Source organism: Triticum aestivum, chromosome 4A, assembly GCF_018294505.1.
Source record: "Triticum aestivum cultivar Chinese Spring chromosome 4A, IWGSC CS RefSeq v2.1, whole genome shotgun sequence".
Classification (NCBI taxonomy): Eukaryota; Viridiplantae; Streptophyta; class Magnoliopsida; order Poales; family Poaceae; genus Triticum; species Triticum aestivum.
In genome coordinates this window covers 571,505,473-571,522,365 of record NC_057803.1, presented here as the reverse complement: position 1 = coordinate 571,522,365, position 16,893 = coordinate 571,505,473, and the positions used below count along the sequence as shown (strand labels likewise).

At 41.7% G+C, this 16,893-nt stretch overlaps 1 long non-coding RNA gene and 1 pseudogene across 1 annotated transcript; one reads left to right on the top strand and one right to left on the bottom strand.

Moving 5' to 3' along the window:
• The first annotated feature begins 260 nt into the window (after positions 1-260).
• LOC123082332 (alanine--tRNA ligase-like) lies at positions 261-9,284 on the top strand (annotated as a pseudogene).
• Positions 9,285-12,185: 2,901 nt separating this feature from the next.
• Positions 12,186-13,972, bottom strand: LOC123082331 (uncharacterized). The gene is made up of 4 exons (XR_006439009.1): positions 13,772-13,972; positions 12,628-13,519; positions 12,481-12,543; positions 12,186-12,403 (listed from the first exon to the last, which is right to left on the bottom strand). It is a non-coding gene; the product is annotated as an uncharacterized lncRNA (long non-coding RNA).
• Positions 13,973-16,893: the final 2,921 nt, after the last annotated feature.

Below are 16,893 nucleotides of genomic sequence, written 5' to 3'. Positions count from 1 at the left end.
TCGCAATCTCGTCCAGCTTGTGCTCACAGAAGCTGGGTGAAGAGGAGTCGTAAGGGGCAAGCTTAGTAAAAGTGTAAATATATACTCCTACCCCTACCTTTTTTCGGAACAACTTTGACCCCGAAAGTCTCTTCTATGTTGCACTTGCCCTGACAGCGTGCCGCCTACTCATCATCACCAAGCCAAACACCAGGGTTTTGCCCACCGCCGCCGCCGCCGTCGACCTCTCCTCGTTCCGATCATCCACGGTCGGCCCTCCGATGGAGGTGCCGCCGGAGTGGCCGGCCGGCCGGGTCCGGGAGGTTTTCACCGACTTCTTCAAGTCCAGGTCGCACACGCCATGGCTGTCGAGCCCCGTGGTGCCCGTCGGCGACCCCACGCTCCTGTTCACCAACGCCGGGATGAACGGGTTCAAGGCGATATTCCTGGGCCTGGCCGCCCCGGGCTCGCCACTGGGCTGCCTGCGCCGCGCCTGCAACACGCAGAAGTGCATCCGCGCCGGCGGCAAGCACAATGACCTGGACGACGTGGGGAAGGACACCTACCACCACACCTTCTTCGAGATGCTCGGGAGCTGGTCCTTCGGGGACTACTTCAGGGAGGAGGCCATCGAGTATGCGTGGGAGCTCCTCACCCAGGTATCCGATTCTTCTTGCCTTCAGCCCCTTTTGAAGTTCTGATCCCTTGCGTGTTAGTTTGTATAGACCTCTGTACCTCTATATCAGGTTATGGGTCAGTAAAATTTAAGTGAAAGTTTGGTTCACTTTGGTGGTTTCAATGGTGAGTGAAAGCTTGTGTTTTGGGGATGATTAAGCACGAAACGATGATGAGGGTCTGTAACTTATGCGGTGATCTTATGCTTTTCATTTAATGATTGGACTGTTGAGGATTATTTAAAATTGTGAGAAATTAGCAATGTATTTTGATTTGTGTGCCTGTTTGGAGTAGGTTTGTTTGTTTACCGATGACTTTGTGCACCCATGATAAGTTAGTAGGACAAACTGTATTGTTATTACTTATAAATGTTCAAATGTATAGTATAACACTTAAAATTTCCATTCATGCCTTAATGAAAAGCACCCTGAAATATATATTTTTCGTTAAAATCCGGCCCGTGTATATGTTTGCAACAAGTTTGGTCATTATGTGCAGAGTTAATAATTAATCGTTGTTTTGTACAACAAGTTTGGTCGTTTTGGTTATATATTCATTGACTCTGGCTTTCTGACCTCCCATCTAAGATATAAAGGCATTATGTGCAGAGTGAATCTTGTTCTGGTCAGAGACATGTATGTTGCCTATTTTTGTATGTAGGGTATCTGGAACATAAATATATCTGAACAAGAAAAAAAAGAAAATGATGTGAAAACTATAGATGTACACATTTACAACTGAAATTTAAACAATTGCTACCTTCTTACAACCTAATGATTGCTATTTCATATGTACAGGTCTACAAATTGCCCACTGATAGAATTTATGTAACATACTTTGGTGGTGATGAGAAAGCTGGTCTCACTCTCAATACCGAGTCGAAAATCATATGGTTGAAGTATCTACCGAATGAAAGAGTTCTGCCTTTCGGTTGCAAGGTATTCTGGATGTGCTTGGTTTGTTGGTCGAATTCCTAGCTGTTTTGGACATTATTATGTTGTACTAGTTTCACTTTCTTCGTTTCTGTTGGACCTATACTATTGTCTGAATATCCCTATTAAAGAACAGTATTACAATGTATTCTTTGAGCAGGATAACTTTTGGGAGATGGGCGACACAGGTCCTTGTGGGCCATGCTCAGAGATTCATTTTGATCGTATTGGCAACCGTGATGCAGCTTCATTAGTGAATAATGATGACCCTACATGTATTGAGATATGGAATCTTGTGTTTATTCAGGTTAACATGCTATTCTTTAGAAACTCATTTCTTTCTAGATTGTTGAGCTTTAATCTCAACACACCGTCTATTACTCTGTTTTATTGGTGCACACCTATTTGCTTTTTTATCTGTTCTATGCACTGATATTTGGCTATTTTAATACCCAGTTCAACAGGGAATCAGATGGTACTTTGAGATCCTTGCCAGCAAAACACGTTGACACTGGAATGGGCTTCGAGCCTTTAACTTCTATCCTTTAGAATAAAATGAGCAATTACGATACATATGTATTCATGCCAATATTTGATGCCATCCACAAGGTATTTTGTCCAGATGCACACTTGCAGCTTCTTTTTGTGCTTGTGAGTTGTGACTACAGTAATAAATTGTTGTCTGAAGTAAATGATATTCATTGTTAATTTGATATGCATTATGAGTGCAGCTGGCAGGCGTTGGAATTCAACCATACTCTGGTAAATTAGGATCCGATGATGTTGGGCAAGTTGATATGGCATATAGGGTTGTTGCAGATCACATAAGAACCCTTTCTTTTGCTATTGCTGATGGTTCTCAACCTGGTGAGTTCATACTATTTTGGTTTGTGGATCCATGATTTAAAATGATTGCCATCCATTTATATGGTTTAATTGTGTAAACATATGGAATAATAATAATACACCTGAATGCCTTGTTAAGTTGCTTGCTGCACTGCATCCTACACAATAGGATGTTTAAGTAGCTCCATCTCATATTTGTATGTGAGACAATATTAATTAGTAATCTAGAATGACATATAATATGAAGTAAGCAATTAATGATTCTCTTGCTTGTCGTGTATGCAGTAGAAATTACCACTTGGATCTATAATAGCTGCAAAATAACATCATATGGTGCACATATGTTGCAGTTACATAATATTTTGGCAATAAAAGTTCACAACAACTGCAGAAAATATGTCACTAACTTCATTCAGCTTAATGCGGATCCACAATCTTGATCAACCTATCTAGTGCAGATGGTTTAGAATTGAAGATTTTGTGGCAACTACTGAGTTATTGTATTTTCTTGTATTTTTACAGTGATTCATGGCTTTGTTTTGTGTTATCCAATGATGTTTCTTTGTTCTAATACGAGATTTTCTGTAGGAAATGAGGGAAGAGAGTATGTTCTAAGACGTATACTTAGACGTGCTGTCCACTTTGGTCATCAAAAATTGATGGCAAAGAAAGGGTTTTTTAGCTCGTAAGAACTCTAACCTGCATCTGTTTTATTCTGTACATTTTCCTTATTAATATATTTTCATAGCTTTTTGTTTACTTGGAATGCTGAAAATGCAATGCAAGGCTTATGAGAATGACCGTAGATGTCCAGAATTTTGCTCTAGTCGGTATGGCAGCCTGAATGTTTCGCTTTGGTCGTGAAATGGAACATTCACCCACGCCAGTTGAACGTAATTGCCAGTCACACCCTATTTTGTACAATTAATAACTACATTATAGTCTATACACATGAATATTCAAAGTACAGTAACATGAGGTGGGCACATAGAAGTTTGCCAGCTGGTGATCGTAGAATGGTCGATCTGTACATTCTCTTAAATAAGCTAACTCCATAATTACTAATTAGCTGTATTAGGACATGTTCCTTAAAAGAGACACAGTACCAGGCAGGGTTCATGGTTGTAGCTGATTTTGTTGATGGGTGGTTGGGTACTGGGAGAACAAAGTCCAGCCCAGAATTTGTTGAAATTTGAACTGTTGGTCAATTTATTGTTTTGAAAGGAATTTTATAGGAAATCTTAACTAGCATCTGTCCAATTTTTGTGTGGTACTTTGAAGGTTAGCAGGTTGACATTCAACAACGAAGTATTGGGCTAAGCTCTTTTAAACATGACAACCTTTTGTGTTTTTACTTCTGCTGTTCTGTATCAATTTTTTCAGTTGTTTCTTATTCTCTCTCCATATTTCCAGTGACTGGCATCCTTCTCTCATCGTTTTTTCTCAAAGCATCATTTGATTTACCACTATTTTGTATCTTGCTTGTACAGCCTTGTAGATGTTTTTGTCCAATTGATGGGTGACGTGTTTCCTGAGCTGAAGGACAATCAAAAAAAGATTAAAGATATAATTAAATACGAAGAGGCAAGCTTTGAGAACACTCTAGTGAAGGTAATGTTGGTTGCCAGGAGTATTTGCATAACAGTAACATCAATTTGGCCCGAGTGGAGTTTGTTTTAGTAATTTCATTGAACCCAAATCCAAGTGTTTGCACACTCTTAGGCAGTGTTTTCATACTTTATCCTTTTCTTTAAAGCATGCTTTATCCTTCTGAACATGTGCTAGTCTCAAAGTAATTTAGCTAGTTTGTTATCAGATAACCTAAATTTTTGTTGTTCCGGAGGCTCTGGGCCAGTTTAGTTATACCCTATATCTTCTGTACCACTGTTTTGCTCGTGTGATACTGTTAAAGGCTTTATATATGTTAATGTGTTGTGGCGAGTAACCAGGTAGTGTCTTGTTTTGAGGCAACACATTAAGGAACATATCCAGGGTGATAGTTTCAATCTTGGTATACAACAGCTTACTTCAATCATAATAATTAGCACACACGATAAATTGTCTCACCTTTTCGGTGAAATGACCATTAGTAATCCAATTTCTTTGGTTTCCTCATGGGCATGATTATGTTTATCATGCTTATATCTTAAGGGTAGTTCCTACTAGGCGCCTTACCATTGTGTTTCATATATCGAAACAGAGACTAAGAAAGCTTACAGTTGTTCAGACAGTTAACTGATTGTGCTGTTGGTGTAATTTTCAGGGATATGAGAGATTTAAGAAAGCTGCAGATGCTGTCAAGGAGAATGGCGGGGCAGTACTTAGTGGCCAGGCAAGTGCTTTGGCTTTGATTACCACCGCATTACTTGATTTATTTTGTTTTCACTCGAAGATGTTTGCACCTAAGCAGACTTATAGTCTGTTTGTTGTCTGGGCATGTGTTGTGTTATATATTCTTGCCGATCGAAAGCACTCATCTTTATCGACTAAATGCTTTTTTGTCTCTTCCTCACTAAACGCCCACTTCCTGGCTCCTCCCTCTTTGCCTAGCGGTTAAGTAGATAGTAGGTCCCCCTGGCCCTGCAACCAAGAGTCACTCGTCGAAAGCTGACCAGGAAGACAATAACTGCTATTTCAAGAAAGCATGGTTGGAGTTCTTCTATTGACGAAGGGAAGAGGACGGTCTTACTTTTCAGAGATACCTGACTTATTAGTGGACTGGTCATGTCATAGCGGAAGGTCAGAGGTGGGAAACAAGGAAACAGAGGAAATGCTTACTGGGACATAGCCTTCCGTACGAGTTGAAGGGAAGAGGTTTGATTGCTAATAAAATGAGTGGAAGAGCTGCTTGGTCAAAGGCATTCTCTCAAGTAGCAAAGGCAAGAGGAAAAGCAGGAATGAAGGTTGCTAGGTACCGCTTTGTGGTAACATCTATCGATTCCGCTATCGGGAAAGTTTGGCAAGGGGAAGTTCACTGCATAGAAACATGCCTCTTAGATCATACTTCGGTCATGTTTATCAATGTTCTGTTACATCCTGCTGAACTTTTCAAGTTTATATTGGTATCTTTCATGTTTGCAACCGTTATTTTTACTTTCAGGATGCATTTGTTCTGTGGGACACCTATGGTTATCCAATTGATTTGACCGAGGTTTGTTCTTCATGTTTTCATCAGTAAATTTAATCAAATTAATTTCACAGTAATATACTTTTCATGTTTATGCTGTTGTTAAAGCTTTTATTGTTTGTTTTCTGGTATCGTTGTTGTTTCCTATCTCATAGGTCATGGCAGTTGACTTCGGGCTCTCTGTTGACATGGAGGTTTTTTTTAATGTTTGTATGGAAGAAGCAAGGCAAAAGGCTAGGAATGCTCGCTACAAGGTTGTATTTATTTCTCCTTAAATATAAAACTTAATCCTTCACTTTGTGGTTTTTTATGCTATCCAAGTATTATTACTAATGTTGTTTGTTGTTTAATAATAATGTTGTACTTAACTTAAACATAGCATCTCTTATATGCCACTGATGCTCAATTGATTGGGCAACTTTTGTCTGCTATGGTTTATATCATACTTATTTTTGATTTTGTTATATATGTTCTCTTGCAGGCTGGTGGCAAATCTATTGTCCTGGATGCTAATGCTACATCGCAGCTGCACAATCAGGGGCTTGCCAGCACAAATGATAGCCCGAAATTCAAACACGAGGTTAAATGATTAATTAGATTATGTAGTTGTGGTTTGGCTATTTAGGATTACGTAGAATTTCATTCTACTTTGGCCCAAAAATTTACAAAGCACCCCCTCTTCGAATCACCTTCAAGTAGTGAATTTACCTGGCTACCAGCTTTTGATTGTTCTTGCACTGTTCATACTTCTCAGTGTGTTTAAACATTTATATATTGATTATGGCCGATATACCTAAACACATTTTGCAGGTACATAGCAGTGTTGTGAAAGCTATCTATACTGGCTCAGAGTTCATAGCCACTGCTTCTGGTGATGAAGATTTTGGTCTTGTTTTGGAAAGCACAAGCTTCTATGCAGAACAGGGTGGTCAGGTACAACTTCACTTCTGACAGTGTCATGTTGGCGTAGTTGAATGAAAATGTCAAGTGCAATCACCACTCGAGTTTTATCAGCTTACCTACTGAATAAGCATGACATTCTGTTTTTCTTTTAATGTACTGTCATGTGGGCCATTACTATAGCTCGATGGTTACCTTCGCTTGCGAGTTAGATATTTTCTATAGTAACTATTGAGCTGATGTCGGTGTCCTCCTGTAGCAATGGCCCCACATGACAGTATTTTGTTAAATTTAACAGAATTATGTTGGTTCATTCATTAGTAAAGTAGACGCATAATTTCTGTTTGAAAGTTATTCTTTGATTGTAACCAGAACAAAAAATGATTAGTGCACCCTGAAGAGTGATACCTCCTGTTGGTTTTATACTTGTATATATAAACTTTTCCTCTTTTTAATGAACGATACACAGCTCTCCTGCATGTTCTAGAGTTGCGCCATGCATTGTATGAACTCTTTTGACATGCCATATGATATTTCTGGATTAGATCTATGACACTGGGAGTATCGAGGGGCCATCTGGATCTTTCGCTGTGAACAATGTCCAAGTGTTTGCTGGCTATGTCCTGCATATCTGTTCATCTCTGGAAGGGCCTGACTCCAAGGCATTGTCTGTTGGCGATGAAGTGAAATGCAAGGTAACATTCTTTACTGATTAATTCCTTATACCGAATCAGTTAACCTGTGAAATTTGCTAAATTACATTGGGATACTTCTATTACTCTTGGTAGGTTCATTACACACGGCGTGCTCTCATTGCTCCAAACCACACATGTACCCATATGCTGAACTTTGCTCTAAGGGTATGTTCTCAAGCCTCTTAGATTTTACGGGGAGTGCTTTTTTTCACTCATGAAGGTTTTGCTATTGTAAGTGTAGGAAGTACTTGGTGACCATGTTGACCAGAAAGGTTCCATTGTTCTTCCAGAGAAGCTGAGATTTGATTTCTCCCATGGTATGTTGTGATTCCTTTTATATCGCATCCGCATGATATTTTTCCTCAGCTTGTCAACTCAACTATTAGTACATAATAATAGGGAAACCTGTTCAGCCTGAAGATTTGAGAAGAATCGAGGATATAGTGAACCAGCAAATAAAGGACGGGCTGGAGGTATCTGCACAAGAAATAAAATTAGCTGACGCGAAGCGCATAAATGGCCTGCGAGCGGTGTTCGGTGAGGTGCGTTCTCTTACTCAGCTTGACATACCATGTTCTCATATCTCGTTTGCCTGCCCTGCTGTTTCTCGTAATTCGCTTTACATTTGGACTTTCTAGATCTACCCTGACCCTGTAAGAGTTGTATCGATTGGTCCCAAAGTGGAAGATCTGCTTGCAAACCCTGAAAGCAAACAATGGTTATCCATATCAACTGAGCTGTGTGGAGGTATAGTTATTTACTGCTCTGTTCTATGTAATTCTACGTTTGTGCATTTACGTCATCTGAAGTTTATGTGTATCAGGTATGCACATTTCGAACACTAGAGATGCTGCAGCATTTGCCCTCATATCTGAAGAGGGTATCGCAAAAGGTGTTCGGAGGATAATGGCTGTTACTGCTGAGTGTGCCTCCCAGGCTATCAAGTTGGCACAATTGATCGAAACTGATATCAATGAAGCATCTAAACTACTGGACGGAGCGACATTGGAAAAGGTACTAAACTTTTCCCTTTTGTTCTTGTGTCTCTTTAGTATGAGCTATATATATATGGCTGTGATACTCTCATAAATTGGATATTATTAAAAGATTTTGGGATTTTTGTTTGTTTTCTTCCAAATATTATGTCCTTGGCCTTTATATGAATAGATGGTGTCAGTTTTACTTTGTAGCCATTTCCTGTTGATCTGCTTTGTACTAGATCGTATCTAAGAATGATGTTTCTTCATCAGAAAATTGGGTCCATCAAGAACACACTGGATGCAGCTGCTATCCCAGCTGCAAGAAAAGCTGATCTAAGAGGCAATATCTCAAAATTGGAGGTCTGTATTTGTTTCAGTCATTTGTCACATCTTGTCAAGGAGAAAGTATTTAGTACGATATTTGGTATTCTATTGGTAGTTTAAATGAAGCTGCTGATTACAACTATGTTGCATATATCACGATCAACTTAGGAAGGCGAAGAAGAAAATGGGCGAAGAAAATATCCAAAAGGTTGTCAAGACTGCCATGGATGCCGCAGAAGCTGCTCTTTCTGAAGGAAAACCCTTCTGTGTTGCTCGTGCCGATGTCGGTCTTGACACCACTGCTGTCCGTGAAGCAGTTGTCAAAGCCATGAACCGTTTCAAGGTCAGTACTCCAATCCATTTATGTCTAGTAATGTCCCCATCATTCATCTAAAAATAACTATAGATACACAGCATAGTTTCTAACTTGCTCCAACAATTTATTTTTGTACCAATCAAAACATTAAATTTGTATTCCTTGTGTCAAAACTTTCCCAGAGTCTGCCGATGATGGTATTCAGCACAGACGAGGCATCAAACAAGGCTGTTGTTTATGCTGGTGTACCTCCCGACGCACCCAATGGCTTCAAGGTGTTGGATTGGCTTACACCTTCAATCGCACCACTCAAGGGGAGAGGAGGCGGCGGCAAGAACGGTCTTGCCCAGGGCCAGGTGAGGCATTGTTTTTATTAATCTTTAAGCGAAGTCTCTTTGGTAAAAAATCTACTAATTATCTCTGAATCCTGCAATGCAGGGAAGTGATGCTTCTCGGGTCAAGGAGGCCATGGAGATTGCTACCCAGATAGCTTCAATGAAGCTGAGCTGATTTGTTGACACTGGCCTTTGAAGTCTGTTTCAACAGTACCATATGTAAATGTGTTAGTATAGTTTGGTTTATCAAAATTGAGAGAAATAGTGAAATTTCTATATCAATCAATGGTTGTTGTGCTTACTATAAAAAAAATGCTTATAACAATCATCCTTTGAAGTCTCACGGCTGGCTGGCGTCCCAGTTTCGATATTGGCTTCGGTGGGAAGCCACCATTATTGGGGGTGGCTTCTCTTCATGGATAGTTCGTATGGATGTGGATTGTGTAGGCATGGCATGGTTTCGGTGTAGAGAGAATTACGAGTCCCATGTAATTTGTGACATCTTATGAACTTTTTTTTTACTAATTCTGAATGGACTATGATATTTTTTTACCCGAGGCCTAGATGCCACAGAAAATCAAAATCCGAGCAGTCCGACCATTGTAGCAAAAATCCCCTATGTGCAACAAAATTTTATACTCTTGCAACATCATTGCATAATTTTTTCACATGTGTCAAAACCTTGAAGGAGACAACACAACATTTGAGACACCACATGCAATAGTTCTTTGTATGCAATAAATTCTCAACAGTCACAACCTGGAGCTTTGGACTAAACTATGAGGCTTCGTGCCGGCTCTTGCCCGCTCGCCATCCTCGCCGGATCCGGCGAGATCCGGCTGGAATCCTTGCCGGCATCGCCCTCCCAGCCGCATGAGTCTCTGCCCGCCACGAGATCTAACCAAAAGCAGTTGCAAACTCTATTTTCTGAACAAAGCACGAGTTGCAGAAATGTGGACACGGAGAGGTTGATCTCGACCGTCTGATCAAGAGCCAATCTGACGGACACAAAGGCGGCGGACGCTCGCAAGCAATCGGCCGGCTGAAGGTAAGCTTTTCCATGCAATAGTTCTTTGTATGCAATAAATCCTCAATAGTCATAGCCACATCGGTGAACCTCGTTAACAAATCTCGATGTTGTGCTCGCGTGATTGCTTGGTCCTCGGATGATCGACGGTATGCTTCGGATTTATTCTAACAAGTGGTATCAGAGTCCAACTGTAACCTACCTTGTACACAATATTCGACACAACTCTAACAAGAACAACAAGCTTTTGGGCAGCAGATTGCTAGCCATGTAATGAACGGGACTCAAGGTTAAACCGCTGTCGTCACAAATTGTTGCTAAAGCAAGCAGAGGAACATCTACCGGCCATCTCACATGTTGTTGCAAAAATAAGTTGAGGAGCATCAGCCAGCCACTATGACGGTTCTCGGCACAACTCTGAAAGAGGAATACATAGTTAAGTTGAGGATGTCCGGATAAATAAGTGCAACTACAATATATCTCCCTTGTGATGTTATAATAACGAGCATAGTAGACTGCCTACATGCATGCACAACGTCATATCTTTTTTCTGTTTGATCCTAAATATTCCTGGCCTTTGGGTCCAAGATTTAACGCTTTATGCATTCTAGATGCATTTTCCCAAATGTTTTCCTTGTTTAGTGTCTTATTTATTTGTAATAACTAGACGACGCCCCGTGCGATTGCTGCGGAAATCTGGTGAAAAATGAAGTGCTAAATAAACTAAATCAATGTAAGAGTATTCTGCATGACTAAGTTCATAAAAAACATGCATGCATGAGTTGATGAGGTGACATGCTTTGCATAAATAAAATAACGCATAGAGTAATTTATGACTACATGCATGACTTGATGATGTGACATTGTTGCATGAAGAGGAAAATTAGATAATGGGTTGCAACTACTCCCTCCGTCCGGGGTTTATTGGGCCCAAAGACCAAATCAGCAAGACCAAAGTAGCAAGTAATTATATGTGCATTTTTAAGGCAATAATACCTCATGCTGCTTATTAGTTCATGAGTCAATTACACTGATGGTGCTACAACTTGGCGTAAACGGTCATTTTGGTGTTAGAAGTTGTGGTATACATCGAAGTGTTGCAAAAACTCAAATACAATACTTAGAGCATCTTTAGCAGACCCCTTATAATGCTAGCCCTTGGGGTTTACAGCTTGCAGTTTCACTCGGATAAAGGCCGAAAATAGCCGCGGCAGAATAGAAACCCCAGACAGACCTTTAAAATTTGAAAACGGCGCTGCTATACACACGACAATCCTGCGCACGACGCATGGACGATCCTACATGGCAGCGCTACAGCCAGCATCCACGCACGAGGCAGTTGAGGACCTTGTTCACCTAAAGTCCAAGCCCAAGCCCTACCCAAACTGCCATAGCCCAAACCCAAACTGAATGGCATAGTCCAAATAAATCTCGTCTCATCCCCTGTCTCTCGTGCGCGGCCGACGCGGTGGCCGGCGCAACATCCCGTCCACAGACGGACCTGCACACTGGACTTCTAGCCCTCCGCCACCCCGACGAACGTCCCCTTTCTCTCGCTATTCTCGTCTTCCGTCGCCGTCATTTGCTGCAACGATTCTGTGACCACGCCGTCGTGGTCTTGGTTGCGCCGCCGCGACCACGCCATCGTCATTTTGGCTTCATCAAAGTTGTCTGATGGTGTGTACCTAATCTAGTGGCAAGAAATTGACTCGTGTAGATACAAGGACTGGCTGTTCTTATTCTGTACCTGGTGCTGTTCTGTACTCTGTTTGAAACAGATGAGCTGCTTTTGTATCCATAAGCACGTTAAGCTATCTACTTAGAAAGTGTATATATATGCAAAGAATGGCAATACAAAAATTATATCTTCCAGATTTGTTTCAGCTCTCTATTGTAGCTTCACCAAAACTAGTAATAGTTGAATATGAGATTTCAGAACACTTTCAGAATACAGAGCTGTTGTTGAACAAAGAGAATAGAGTTTGCAATAAACAGATGGCTCTCAAAATATGTTTGCCTAGAGTTTAGATTGTGACAAACAACATCCAGCCACAAAATATGCATCTCATACAGAAGGTACTTTCTTTCAATCATTTAACAAAAACTAAATCAGCATCATCACAGAGCTCCGGTCATTTTTTACCAGAATTATCCATATAACCTCACTACAATTTCAAGGCTAAAACTGCAGTTACATTCTGAAGTACTCCAGACTCCTTTCATCCATTCAGGTTAGCAGCGAGCAAGTCCATGGCATCTTTCTTTCCCTTAGAAGTTTAAAGAACCCAATTAGTCATTGACAAATACTTTATGACAAATAGTTGATGGTGTATATGTGTAACACCTGGAGAATATCAATGTAAGACATGATATGAGTTGGTGTAGCAGGTTCATTTGTTTGTAGCTCCTGAAAAAAGTAGCAGTGCTTGAGTGTCTTGTATATATAGTATTGTACAATTTGTACTGTAAGGCAACTGCTCAAACTAAGTACCTGGAACTCATTTGGAAAGAACAAAAAACTTCCAGCCTCATATCCTTCATTTTATACTTGTTTGTTAAGTATGTAGTGTCAAATGTGATGGCATCCCAATAAGACTCATATGCAGCCCTGCTTCTTGCATCTGCCCAAAAGACATTTCTCAGACGTCCATCCTCAGCCACATCCATAACATGGAAAAAGTCTGGATCTTTTGATTGCATACGAAGAAAATATTGATAAACAACATGTGCATCTCCAGCACCAAGTTGCAGCCTTCTTTTCTCTTGCATTCCTACATTCCTTTTCACCAAACTCAAGATTTCCATATCCGCCAGCTTCCATAACAAGAGAACCAAAATTCTTGTTCATACGGATTCCTGCTTGATCATTCAATTCTAGCCTTCTCTTTGAATGCAAGTCCAACTTCTTGTGGCATCTAAAAAATCTGGATTTGCTTGGACTTATAGGATGATTGTGGTCAAGCGTAAGAGACGTAATACAAAACTTCTCCTCACGGCGGGAGAAATTACTCTTAGCTGGGCATTGCATCCTTGTCGACGGATTAGGCATAAATGAGTTCTTTTCTGAGCATTGAGTCTTTCCTTGTCTGCTACAAGCGAGAGTAAAATAAGTAACCATGTTATCTTCTCCGTATCTAGTCGTCCTTCTCATCACACCAAAGCCCTTCTTTTTGGCATAACCTTTGTAGAACCTGACAGCATCATCCTCACTATCGAACACCATCCCCTTCCTGGATTCCAATGTCCTGATTGGCTTTACTTGTCGTTCATCCGAAGAATCCCCAATCTCCTCGACGATGAAAGCATCTTCATCATCTTCGTCAAGTACTGGTCTATTCTGTTCTGCTACTTCATCCAAATTTAAACCCGGCTCGATTGAGTACCTAAAATTGCCAACAAAAAGATCAGAGATGTTGTATAGTGGGAGGCATATATTTAGTGTGGAACATGTATAGATTGGATTAATCAATGCAATCAGATGTTGTAGTGGGAGGATAATATTAAGTCTGAAACATGTATAGATTGGATCCAATCAATGCAATCAGAGATGTTGTAGTGGGAGAACAATATTATGCATGGAACATGTATAGATTGGATCCAATCAATGCAAAAAATAAGCCAAGAATTGTACAGACCTCATGTTGTTTGCCCTTCTTATCAACCTTGTGTGTAGTGGCTGCAGATTATCTTGAGCAAGATTGATCTATAAATCAGCAAGAGAGGATCCAGATTTGGGGGAAGGAGGAGGCGTCAAGGTTTTGGAGGTAAGAGGAGAAGACGCCATGGTCATGGAGGGAAGGGGAGAAGGCGTGAAAGGGTTATGGAGGGGGTCAGATCGGGTCTGGGTTTGGGCTGGGTTGGGCTTGACGGTAGCTCTGCCTTTTCTTGAGCGGTTCGTTTCTTGAGCTGACGCTAGCGTGGGGGGAGGTATCGTTCGCAGATCGTGCGAATGTGTCGTGCATGAAGCAATTTCGATTTGAAAAGAAAATTCATGCGAGAGAAGAACACAAGCAATAGAACTAGGTGCATCCATACATAGTTGATTGTTGGTTTACATATACTAGATCGGAGGAGGCTGCCTACCCCTAACCCCAATGCCCAAAATGTGGCTCACCGGAGCCCTCCGGGTGTGATACGTCTTCAATGTATCTATAATTTTTGATTGCTTCATGCTATATTATCTACTGTTTTGGGCAATATTGGGCTTTATTATCCACTTTTATATTACTTTTGGGACTAACCTAATAACCGGAGGCCCAGCCCAGATTTGTTGTTTTATTCCTATTTCAGTGTTTCGAAGAAAAGGAATATCAAACGGAGTCGAAACGGAACGAAATTAACTGGAGAAGTTATTTTTGGATCGAAAGTCACCAGATAGACTTGGACTCCACATCAGGAGATACGGGAGGTGCTCACGAGGGTGGGGGGCGCCCCCCCTAGGGCGCGCCCCCCTGCCTCGTGGCCCCCCCTTCGGTCCTCCGACGTACTTCCTGCACCCATATATATCGTCGTACCCTAAAACTTCCAGAACAGACAATAGATCGGGAGTTCCGCCGCCAAAAGCCTCCGTAGCCACCGAAAATCAATCTAGACCCGTTCGGCACCCTGCCGGAGGGGGCAATCCTTCTCTGGTGGCCATCTTCATCATCCCGGTGCTCTCCATGACGAGGAGGGAGTAGTTCTCCCTCGGGGCTGAGGGTATGTACCAGTAGCTATGTGTTTGATCTCTCTCTCTCTCTCGTGTTCTTGAGATGATACGATCTTGATGTATCGCGAGCTTTGCTATTATAGTTAGATCCTATGTTTCTCCTCCCCCTCTTCTCTCTTGCAATGAATTGAGTTTTCCCTTTGAAGTAATCTTATCGGATTGAGTCTTTAAAGATTTGAGAACACTTGATGTATGCTTGCCGTGGATATCTGTGGTAACAATGGGATATCACGTGATTCACTTGATGTATGTTTTGGTGATCAACTTGCGGGTTCCGCCCATGAACCTATGCATAGGGGTTGGCACACGTTTTCGTCGTGATTCTCCGGTAGAACTTTAGGGCACTCTTTGAGGTCCTTTGTGTTGGTTGAATAGATGAATCTGAGATTGTGTGACGCATATCGTATAATCATACCCACGGATACTTGAAGTGACATTGGAGTATCTATGTGACATTAGGGTTTTGGTTGATTTGTGTCTTAAGGTGTTATTCTAGTACGAACTCTAGGGCTGTTTGTGACACTTATAGGAATAGCCCAACGGATTGATTGCAAAGAATAACTTTGAGGTGGTTTCGTACCCTACCATAATCTCTTCGTTGGTTCTTCGTTATTAGTGACTTTGGAGTGATTCTTTGTTGCATGTTGAGGGATAGTTATATGATCTAATTATGTTAGTATTGTTGAGGGAACTTACACTAGCGAAAGTATGAACCCTAGGCCTTGTTTTAACGCATTGCAATACCGTTTACGCTCACTTTTATCATTAGTTACCTTACTGTTTTTATATTTTCAGATTACAAAAATTATTACCTACTATCCATATACCACTTGTATCACCATCTCTTCGCTGAACTAGTGCACCTATACAATTTACCATTGTATTGGGTGTGTTGGGGACACAAGAGACTCTTTGTTATTTGGTTGCAGGGTTGCTTGAGAGAGACCATCTTTATCCCACGCCTCCTACGGATTGATAAACCTTAGATCATCCACTTGAGGAAAATTTGCTACTGTCCTACAAACCTCTACACTTAGAGGCCCAACAACGTCTACAAGAAAAAGGTTGTGTAGTAGACATCAGGGTGCGGCGGCGACGCTGCAACAATGGAGATCATCAATCGTCATCGTCGGAGGTGAGGTCGACGAAGATGGCATCCTGTGCGGTGGCTTCACGGCACCACACAGACATGTTGTCATTGAAACCGCGTGCCATCGTGAGTCCCTGCTCGTACAGGACGGCGTCGAGTTCCTCGTCCTGGCGGCGGCGCTGTGGCTGCCTCAATGGCATCCGCATCGGAAGGAGGGGGGAGTTCCTCCGGCACGACGACGTCGGCACCCCGCCGCTCCGCCTCCGGCTCCCTCTTCACCGCGCGGAGTGGCAGGAGCTCCTCTGGCTCCCTCTTCATCGGCGAGAGAAGAATACGCGAGCTAGCCGACGCGGTGGGAGCTCCTCCGGCTCCCTCTTCATTGTCGGGAGCATAATACGCGAGCTAGCCGATGCGGCGGAGCTGCCCGCGCCATAGAAGAGCCAAGCCTGCCGCCGGTCATACTCCTCCATCTCCCTGCTTCGTGTGCTGCCGGGTGGAGCGCTTCCTCGCCGCATCGGCGGCGACGCAGCGCTTCCGCTCGGGGTCCTCACCACTTCTGGCGCCGCGGCCGGAGCTCCACATCCCGCGCCACATGGTGGTGGGTCTGTCGGCGGTAGCGGGGTGGGGTGATGGATTTGGGTTGCTCGTTTGATATTTTTTCAGCGGAACTCGTAATAAGGTATTTTAAAATATTTAATGAAGTATATTAAGAATGATAAAGAGGTATAATCAACGCGTATACAAGGTATATTGAAGATGGCAGTACATACTCCTAGGAGTACATAAAGTAAGTCCTAAAAATGTTGAACGAGCATTTGAAAAATGTTGAATAAGTATTAAGAATATTTAACAAGTATTTGAAAAAATGTTGAATGAGTATTAAAAATGTTGAATGAGTATTTGAAAAATGTTGACGAGTATTTTAAGAAATGTTGATAATGTATATATAAGTGTTGAAC